A 10,549-nucleotide genomic window follows, 5' to 3' on the forward strand; every position below is an offset into this window, starting at 1 on the left:
ATAAATGTATCCTTGTGGGCTATCCAAAGGAAACAAAGGGGTATTACTTCTACAATACATCTGAGAACAAGGTGTTTGTTGCACGAGATAGTATCTTTTTGGAAAAGGATCACATTTCCAAAATGACAAGTGGGAGAAAAGTAGACCTCGAAGAAATTCGAGTCGAACAACAAAATCTAGAGAATGCTCAAGATGACATTCAGGTTGAAACTTAGAGCTCTTTAGAAGTATCTGGTGAGAATTATGGACCATCTAGAAATGTAACCCCGCGTAGATCGCAGAGACATAGATCTCAACCGGAAAGGTACTTAAGTATTTTGACGAACGAGAGCTATGACGTTCTATTACTTGAAAGTGATGAACCTGCGACTTGCAAACAAGCTATGACGAGCCCTAGCTCCAAGCAATGGCAAGAAGCCATGCAATATGAATTAGACTCCATGTCTGAAAACCAAGCCATAGGAAGCAAATGGGTTTTCAAACTGAAAAAGGACAAGGATGGAAAACTTGAAGTTTTCAAAGCTAGATTGGTTGCAAAAGGATACAGGCAAGTCCACGATGTGGATTACGATGAAACCTTTTCACAAGTTGCAATGCTAAAGTCTATTCGGATAATGTTAGCAATCGCTGCATATTACGATTACGAAATATGGCAGATGGATGTCAAAACCGCTTTCTTAAACGGCGTTTTAACAGAAACTGTGTTTATGACACAGCCTGAGGGTTTTGAGGATCCAAAGAATGCTAAAAAGGTAAGCAAGCTTAAGAAATCAATCTACGGATTGAAGCAGGCATCAAGGAGCTGGAATATATGTTTTGATGAAGCAGTTAGTGACTTTGGTTTCATCAAGAACGCAGACGAATCTTGTGTATACAAGAACGTCAGTGGGAGCAAAATTTCTTTTCTAGTATTATATGTCGACGACATATTACTTATCGGAAATGACATTCCTATGTTGAACTCTTTCAAGATTTGGCTTGGGAAATGTTTTTCGATGAAGGATCTAGGAGAAGCACAGTACATACTGGGCATCAAGATTTACAGAGATAGATCTAAAAAGATGATTGGACTTAGTCAGAGCACTTATATCAATAAGGTGCTTGAAAGGTTCAAGATGGCAGACTCCAAGCGAGGCTACCTACCCATGTCTCATGGAATGACTCTAAGCAAGACTCAGTTCCCAAAAACACTTGATGAGCGTAGACGAATGAGTAGGATTCCATACGCATCATTGATTGGTTCAATAATGTATGCTATGATATGTACACGCCCGGATGTTGCGTATGCACTCAGTGCTACGAGCAGATACCAGTCAGACCCAGGAGAGGCACATTGGACTGCTGCCAAGAATATTCTGAAGTACTTGAAAAGGCACAAAGATGATTTCCTGGTCTATGGTGGAGATGATGAATTAATTGTTAAAGGCTATAAGGACGCAAGTTTCCAAACCGACAAAGATGATTTCAGATCACAGTCTGGGTTTGTCTTCTGCCTCAACGGAGGTGCATGAAGCTGGAAAAGTGCTAAGCAAAGCACCATTGCGGATTCTACAACTGAAGCGGACTACATTGCTGCACATGAAGCAACAAAGGAAGCTATATGGCTAAGGAAGCTCATAGGTGAACTTGGTATAGTCCCCTCCATTAAAGGACCAATAGCCCTATATTGTGATAATAACGGAGCTATTGCACAGGCAAAGGAGCCTAGACACCACCAAAGAGTCAAGCATGTACTTCGTAGATTTCACCTTCTACGAGAGTTCGTTGAAAGAAAAGAAGTCGAGATAAGCAAGATTGGAACTGATGATAACATCTCAGATCCATTGACTAAACCTCTGCCGCAGGCGAAGCACAACTCGCACACTGCAGCTATGGGAATCAATCATATTGGAGATTGGCTTTGATGTCCTTGTTAAATGTTTTAAAGTTTTAGAGTTTAATACTTTGTAAAACATTATTGGTTAATCATTCACAATAAATGAATAGAATTCATTTTTCCATTTAATTTGTGGTTTATTAAATGATGAGTCCCTTCAATTTGACAATATATTCAAGATAGACTGTCAGGACCAGTCCTGTGACTAAGAAATGTCTATCAAGTGAACTTGAATGTCAAAAGTTGAAAATGGTCCCTGGTCGGAGTTTTCTATACAGATGGACGCATAGAAAACGTTAGACGACTAGAATGCAAGATGACTAGTAGTTCTGTTTCTTGAACTATGTGGACATGGCAATGTCGTAATCATTTGCATAGATACTTACTTTGGGAAGACTAGTATCGGACAGACCTATGAAACTTTACTGTAAGAGATGAAAATCTGTCATAAGTAAATTTCATTAAAATTATTAGACACTAATTCTCAATACTTGAGTGATTTGAGATTACTTGTTTGAGGACTGCTTACTTTGACGTTGTCAACCGTCGCACCGTAAAAGGAGGCTATAAAGGCTACGCTCAGGTAATCACCTATCAAACGAAGTCTAATCTCAAGATCGCAAGATTGGGATTGTCCTCCCATAAATCGGGATGAGATGCTGAAAGTTGTACAAGGCCACTCGGAGAGCTTGAAACTGTAAAATGCATGGCCGTGCTCAGATGAATCATAGGCTATGATTATCTGTTTATTTGATCAGTTGAACTCTGAAACCGAGAAACACCTCTGGGCATAATAAGGATGACAACTCTTACCTTATGTTCAAGAGAAAGCATCAAGCGACAAAGGAATTAGGAAATGCACACTTGTCCCTAAGGACAAGTGGGAGACTGAAGGAAATAATTCCCTTGGTCCAAGTATGCATTTAATATTAAGTCTAATAAATGAGGTTCAGTATTAATTAACAAGTTAATAATTCAGTGAGATCAAGTGAGCTGAATGCCTAGCTAGAGGCCGCTTCAGTTCAAGTGGAATTAATGATATTAATCCACAGCTTACTCTTGACTGAACCCGTAGGGTCACACAAATAGTACGTAAACGGATCAAGTATTTAATGGCATTAAATACTCTATCTATGGACATTCGGAATCGATGGATCTTGGTTTCAGTGGGAGCTAAGATCGTCAAAGGCAAGTAAATGAATACTCCGGAAACGATGATATTGCCGGAAACGGAAATATGGATCGTATCGGAAATATAAAAATTATCCAAGTCGTAGATGTTGCCGGAAACGGAAACATGGTACGTATCGAAAAATATTATTGGAAATGGAAATATTGCCGGAATCGGAAGTATTGCCGGAAACGGAAATATTGTCAGAATCGGAAATATTATCGGAATCGGAAAATAATTCCGGAAACGGAAATATTAAATATTTGTTCGAAACGGAAATTAATTCCGGAATCGGAAATGTTAAATGTTGTTTGGATTTTCATATGAAGTTGGGGCTTCTTCGTTGTTACCTTCTTTCTCCTTGGGCGATTGCGACCATGACATCAAAATTCTAGTAAGTGTTGGTACCTTCTTTCTCTCTGGGTGCATATTTTAATTGAAATCATTCAATTTTTCTTCTTGTTCCATACTATTTAAGTAATTATTTGTAGTTCTTAATTATTTAATTTGTGTATTTTTTGGTTGATAATTTTCAAGTTTATTTTGTTAATTATTTAGTTCATGCCATAGAGAACGGAAAACTATATTTGCAGATTCATCCTCTGGTTTCACGTTTATGTACATCCATATGGTACAGACCCTGCTGAATGTTTGGGCTTGATGCATAAGGTCAAAGTTTTTTTTGTTTACAATGTGCTTAAGATGCTGATGCTCTCACCTTGCCTTCCTTTTTGACATTCAATGATTGTGATTCTTAGTTCCATAGTAATTTGAAGCACCCCTTGTTTGTATACTAGATGAAGAGAGGTAAAGATATGATAGTTCTCTTTTTAATACTCATGTAGTCCTGTTTACATGAAATCATTTTCAGTGTTTACTAAGACTGTCTCATAGATATGATAATGGTAATACTGTTGTCAACGTTGTTTATTTTGATTTGAGTATTCGAGGCAAAGAAGTACTGTAAATTCAATGACTGGATTACAGGTACTGTGAAGCCTGCAAATAAGGAAGTTGCTTCTGACACTGAAACAGATATGAAGATTGAGGGATTTGTCCAGTAGTGTCACATTTTCTTCCAAATCTGCTATTCTTGGTAAGTAGCTTTGTTGTTTTATCTTCTAATTCTGTTGCTGTTATTTCTCTGTTTCCGCTTGAGCACATCCAACTGTTACAATTTATAACTGTGACTTTTAAGTTTGTATTTAGATGGACATGAAGTCATCTGTTGCATGCTTTTTATAACAATTATTGAGTCAGTGTTTCAATGCAGTTATGTTTTCTGGATGATGCTAAGAAACTGTAACATATCTCATGCTTTCTCACAGCTTAATGGCCATTCACATATGAAAAGCTTTGGTCTGTGGGCCGTGAATTGTTTTTTGACCCTGCCCTCTAGGCAAATCATAATAGTGTGAGCACCCCTGCTCAGTCTGCACTTGATGCTGCTCTGCTTGATTCCAGCCTTCCGAGATTATGCATTTCCTTTATGAAGCTAGTTGTTAGGCTTGACTGCTTGAAGACATCCATTTCTACATAATATTTTATGATGTCTTGTGGTTTCTTTTCTCGTCTCTTTACTTTTTCTGTATTTAAGAATAGGATTTTGGTACCATGTTTTTCTTACGCTTGCCTGAATGCGTGAGAGTTGAATGTTTGTTTTAAAGCCATGTTTGGCGTGTTTTGGATGCTTGCATACCATGATTTTAAACTGTGTTTCTGCTGATCACTTGATAAATAATCCGAGTCGTGAATTTGTTCATGCTGCAACAAGATCAGCAAATGGGTAGTTTTCATCTTTACTTTTCCCCAAACCCCTGTTGACAGAAGAAAAAAACACTTTCCCATGTTTTAAATGACATTGCTTGGCCCACAAACGAGATTTGATGGTAGACATGGTGTGATGATGACACTATAATGGTTTTGGTTTAAGGAGTTTCTGAATAAGTCATTCTAAATATCTCAGGTGTGAAGAATGCAACCACAAAGCTTGAGAAGTTGAAGTTTTCTGATGGTCAACATGTCATCATACCGCAGCATATCCAAGTCCATGATGCCGTAAAGAATGTATTAAGCTTTGGAAGCCTTGATGCAAGTTTTGGGGCCGGGGAGAACTGTGTAGTAGACGGTGAAAGCAATGGGAGCTTTAACGCTGTTACCGATTCAGTTCACGAGGAACCTGTCAGTGAGCTTTCTTTATGGTCAGTGTACTTCAAGTCGTTAGGGTTTTATGTTTTCTCATATTAAATACGGAGTATCCTATTTTAACATCAATGACGTCTCCTTTCTTCCTCCCTTCAGTGTGCATATCAGTTTCAGTGGCTTCAGTCTACTATTCAAGGTACACGTAGTCTTTCTATTTAATTTCAATGATTGTTTTATGACTTTATCTTATTGTTTATTGGTTATATCCGGTCTTCACTTTTTTTTTTTCTGTTTTTGAATATGATACTGTCTTTCCTCGAATGCTTACATCTTATCAACCGAAAACATCAGAGTGAGTAAGTAGTACTACTTTACAAAATCTTAAAGAGTGGAAATTCTTAATTTGATAGAATTGTTCAAACGAGAAAAAAAATTACAAAATGGGTGAGAATGAGTCTTTGAAACATAAAACTAAGTGTGTTAAACATGGAAAGACTTTAAAATACTCATTTAAGTTCATTAGTTGAAAGTTTGGACAGAAATTATCCATTTTAGTCAAAATGTGACCAATGATGAACTAAAGAGGCTTAAATGTTCATAACTTCACCAAAGTGGGTGAGAATGAGTCTTTGAAACATAAAACTAATTGTATAAAACATGGAATAACTTTAAAATACTCATATAAGTTCATTAGTTGAAAGTTAGGACCGAAATTAGCCATTTTAGTCAAAATGTGGCCGATAATGATCAAATGAGTCTTAAATGTGCATAACTTTACCAAAATGGGTGAGAATTATTATTTGAAATATAAAACTAAGTGTATCAAACATGTATAGACTTTAAAATACTTATTTAAGTTTATTAGTTGAAAGTTGGGACCGAAATTAGCCATTTTAGTCAAAATGTGACCGATAATGAACTAACGAGGCTTAAATGTGCATAACTTTACCAAAAGGGGTGAGAATGAGTCTTTGAAACATAAAATAAGTTTATTAAACATGGAAGGACTTTATAATACTCATTTAAGTTCATTAGTTGAAAGTTAGGACCGGAATTAGCCATTTTAGTCAAAATGTGACCGATAATGAACTAACGATGCTTAAATGTGCATAATTTCACCAAATGGGTGAGAGTGAGTATTTGAAACATAAAACTAAGTGTATTAAACATGGAAATACTTTAAAATAATCATTTGAGTTCATTAGATGAAAGTTGGGACCGAAATTAGCCATTTTAGTCAAAATGTGACCGATAATGAACTAACGAGGCTTAAATGGGCATAACTTCACCAAAATGGGTGAGAATGAGTCTTTGAAACATAAAACTAAGTGTATAAAACATGGAATAACTTTAAAATACTCATATAAGTTCATTAGTTGAAAGTTGGGACCGAAATTAGCCATTTAGTCAAAATGTGGCCGATAATGATCAAATGAGTCTTAAATGTGCATAACTTCACCAAAATGGGTGAGAATTATTATTTGAAATATAAAACTAAGGGTATCAAACATGTAAAGACTTTAAAATACTTATTTAAGTTTATTAGTTGAAAGTTGGGACCGAAATTAGCCATTTTAGTCAAAATGTGACGATAATGAACTAACGAGGCTTAAATGTGCATAACTTTATCAAAATGGATGAGAATGAATCTTTGAAACATAAAACTAAGTGTATTAAACATGGAAAGACTTTAGAATACTCATTTGAGTTCATAAGTTGAAAGTTGGGACCGAAATGTGTCATTTTAGTCAAAATGTGTCCGATAAATGAACTAACGAAGCTTAAATGTACATAACTTTACCAAAATGGGTGAGAATGAGTCTTTGAAACATAAAATAAGTTTATTAAACATGGAAGGAATTTAAAATACTCATTTAAGTTCATTAGTTGAAAGTTAGGACCGGAATTAGCCATTTTAGTCAAAACGTGACCGATAATGAACTAACGATGCTTAAATGTGCATAATTTCACCAAATGGGTGAGATTTAGTATTTGAAACATAAACCTAAGTGTATTAAACATGAAAATACTTTAAAATACTCATTTAAGTTCATTAGATGAAAGTTGGGACCGAAATTAGCCATTTTAGTCAAAATGTGACCGATAATGAACTAACGAGGCTTAAATGTGCATAAGTTCACCAAAATGGGTGAGAATGACTCTTTGAAACATAAAACTAAGTGTATAAAACATGGAATAACTTTAAAATACTCATATAAGTTTATTAGTTGAAAGTTGGGACCGAAATTAGCCATTTTAGTCAAAATGTGGCCGATAATGATCAAATGAGTCTTAAATGTGCATAACTTCACCAAAATGGATGAGAATTAGTATTTGAAATATAAAAAAAAGTGTATCAAACATGTAAAGACTTTAAAATACTTATTTAAGTTTATTAGTTGAAAGTTGGGACCGAAATTAGCCATTTTAGTCAAAATGTGACCGATAATGAACTAACGAGGCTTAAATGTGCATAACTTTACCAAAATGAGTGAGAATGAGTCTTTGAAACAAAAAACTAAGTGTATTAAACATGGAAAGACTTTAAAATACTCATTTTAGTTCATTAGTTGAAAGTTGGGACCGAAATTAGCCATTTTAGTCAAAATGTGACCGATAATGAACTAACGAGGCTTACATGTGCATAACTTCACCAAAATGGGTGAGAATGAGTATTTGAAACATAAAATAAGTTTATTAAACAGGGAAGGACTTTAAAATATTTATTTAAGTTTATTAGATGAAAGTTGAGCCCGAAATTAACCAATTTTATTATTATATGGTTCATTATTTATTTGTTATGAACAAATTAAGTCTTAATTTATTGTACGATTCAATATTTATAATATAACCAAAGTGTATATATATTTTTTGATGGTCGATCTTTTTAAGGTATTCAATAATCCGAGGGAGCGGCCTTTCACCTTTGAGGAGATAGATGAAGTTCAAGAAATGTTGGCAAATTTCATTACCAGTGATTGTCTTAATTTGATATTTTCTTGTAATGAATCTTAAATTATGTATTCTAGCTAGTTTTTCATATGATTGTAATGTAATCGACTTTTATATTTACAATTATATACTATTTAATTTAATTATCTATATAATTGGATACTTTTTATATGACGTATGGAGGTTAATTATTGGGGTGGTCCAATTGTAATATGTAGTAGGGAAATCGGTTATACAACAAATCTAGATCAAGTGCGGCTCATTTATAGGCCAAGTGCGGCTCATTATTATGCTTGTGCTGCCCATTTCTATGTCAAGTGCGGGCTCATTTTCAAATTTGGCAGCACCATATATGTCAAGTGCGGGCTCATTTTCAATATTGGCAGCACCAAATATGTCAAGTGCGGGCTCATTTTCAAAATTGGCAGCACAAAATAAATCAAGTGCGGGCTCATATTCTAAAATTGGCAGCACAAAATATGTCAAGTGCGGGCTCATTTTCCAAATTGGCAGCACTTGAAACATCAAGTGCTGCCAATATTTTGGCAGCACTTGAGAAACATCAAGTGCGGGCAGGCCATGTGCTACACATGTAAAAGCCCGCACCAAACCCCTTAAAATGAGCCCGCACTTGAGGTTTTTTCCTCTAGTGAATCATGCAATTCAAACACGTTATTAGCATTTTATTCGAATTTATTGTTCCGGCAGGTGTGAATAAAATGATTCCAAGACCCTAAAACCATTAAAGAATTAAGCACATTATGTATTTTGACTCAATTTTAAAACATTTTAGGTAAGCAAAAGCCTTTTGCTAATAGTCTAGAAACTCCTCTTGGTTGAAAGGTACGTCTAAGAACTTATTAGGTAAACCTATCAATTTTGCCACGACATAAAAGGACTCCTTACTTATATCGTTGAGTTTCACCAAAACTAACATGTACTCACAATTATTTGTGTACCTTACCCCTTTAGTATCGATAAGTAACACCTCGCTATGGCGGAAAACTATTACTAAGATCGATGAAAAAAGGATATCCAAGTAAGTGTTATTTTGGCATGGCACCTTTTAACTCAATTTTTAAGTTTGGAACTTAAGGCTCTTACTATGTTGATTAGATTTTAAGTGAACTAAAATCCTTAATCATGCAACATAATCAAGTTTCGATCTCATGCATATTTAAGACATTTAAAAGCAATAAATAACTTAAAGCATGCATAAGATAAATGTGATCTAGTATGGCCCGACTTCATCTTGAAGCTTCAACTTCAAAGTTCGTCTTGAAAATCTCCGTGGGAGGCGCCATTTTCTTCAAATAGGATAAGCTATAATTAAACTAATTACAACTATTTGATGGTACGCAGACCATATTTGAATTGAAAAACAAATTTGGTGCTTTAGACCAATTACATTCAAATTAATGGTACGCAGACCAGATTTTCTATCCTATTTGGGCCATACTAGTCACTTCATAACCTGCAAAACAGTACATATACAATATATACCATTAACCCATTCATTATCATGAATGGCCCACATAGCTGGTTAGTAAAACACGTTATGCATCACATAAATATTTGCAGCAATTAATCAAGGGCACCAATAATCTACCAATTATTCAGTCCTTATTAATTCTAATCAAGTTGTTTAACCTTAAAGGATCTGTAGACCTAATCAAGAGTTTATGACTAAAATTGCTCCCACTTAAACCAATAAATTCATATGCTTTACTAATTTTAAACATAAAAATGTATTTCTAGTCTAACCGGAAACATACAAATTTAATTAAAATTTAAAGCTCACATAAATTTATAATTGAATCCATTTATTTAATTTATTTTCAGTCGAATTTAAATTAATTCAAGGTTTTTAATTTTAGTAAAATAATTAGAATAAATTAAAATTTATAATAATTATAATATTCAAAATTAAAATCCAAGAAAACAATTTAAATTATTAATTTTAAAATTAATTAAAATTACTAGAACTGAAAATCTCAAATTAAAATTTAAAACGATTTAATCGTAACACAAGGTACGCACATCACCACGCAACGCACGGCCATAGGCCACACGCACACACAGCCATCGCTTGCCACGATGCGCGCAGCTTCTGTGTTGTGTCGCGTCTGCTGCTGCTCACCCTCGCAAGGCACCGCTCGCTGCGCGAGGCAGTGCACGCTGTGGCGTAGCTCGCTTGTTGGCCACACGCGACTGCTCGCTTGCCTTGCCCCTCCCCCACGCCCATCTCATAACACACACGGCCAACTCCTTTGTTTCGCGCGCGCGCTACGCTATGTTGCTCGCACGAGCGACGAGCTCCCTTGCTCGTCGTCGCGTGCCCGCACTATACAACACCCCTTAAGGGTAACACGTAGCTTCCATTGCTTTGTGCGTGCAACATTCAT

At 35.5% G+C, this 10,549-nt stretch overlaps 1 long non-coding RNA gene across 1 annotated transcript; it reads left to right on the plus strand.

Moving 5' to 3' along the window:
* Nucleotides 1-3,359: 3,359 nt before the first annotated feature.
* Nucleotides 3,360-8,311, plus strand: LOC130470465 (uncharacterized). Its single transcript, XR_008930864.1, has 5 exons — nt 3,360-3,441; nt 4,083-4,143; nt 5,014-5,248; nt 5,349-5,388; nt 8,085-8,311. It is a non-coding gene; the product is annotated as an uncharacterized lncRNA (long non-coding RNA).
* The last annotated feature ends 2,238 nt before the right edge of the window (nt 8,312-10,549 follow it).

Source organism: Spinacia oleracea, chromosome 3 (assembly GCF_020520425.1).
Source record: "Spinacia oleracea cultivar Varoflay chromosome 3, BTI_SOV_V1, whole genome shotgun sequence".
Lineage (NCBI taxonomy): Eukaryota > Viridiplantae > Streptophyta > Magnoliopsida > Caryophyllales > Amaranthaceae > Spinacia > Spinacia oleracea.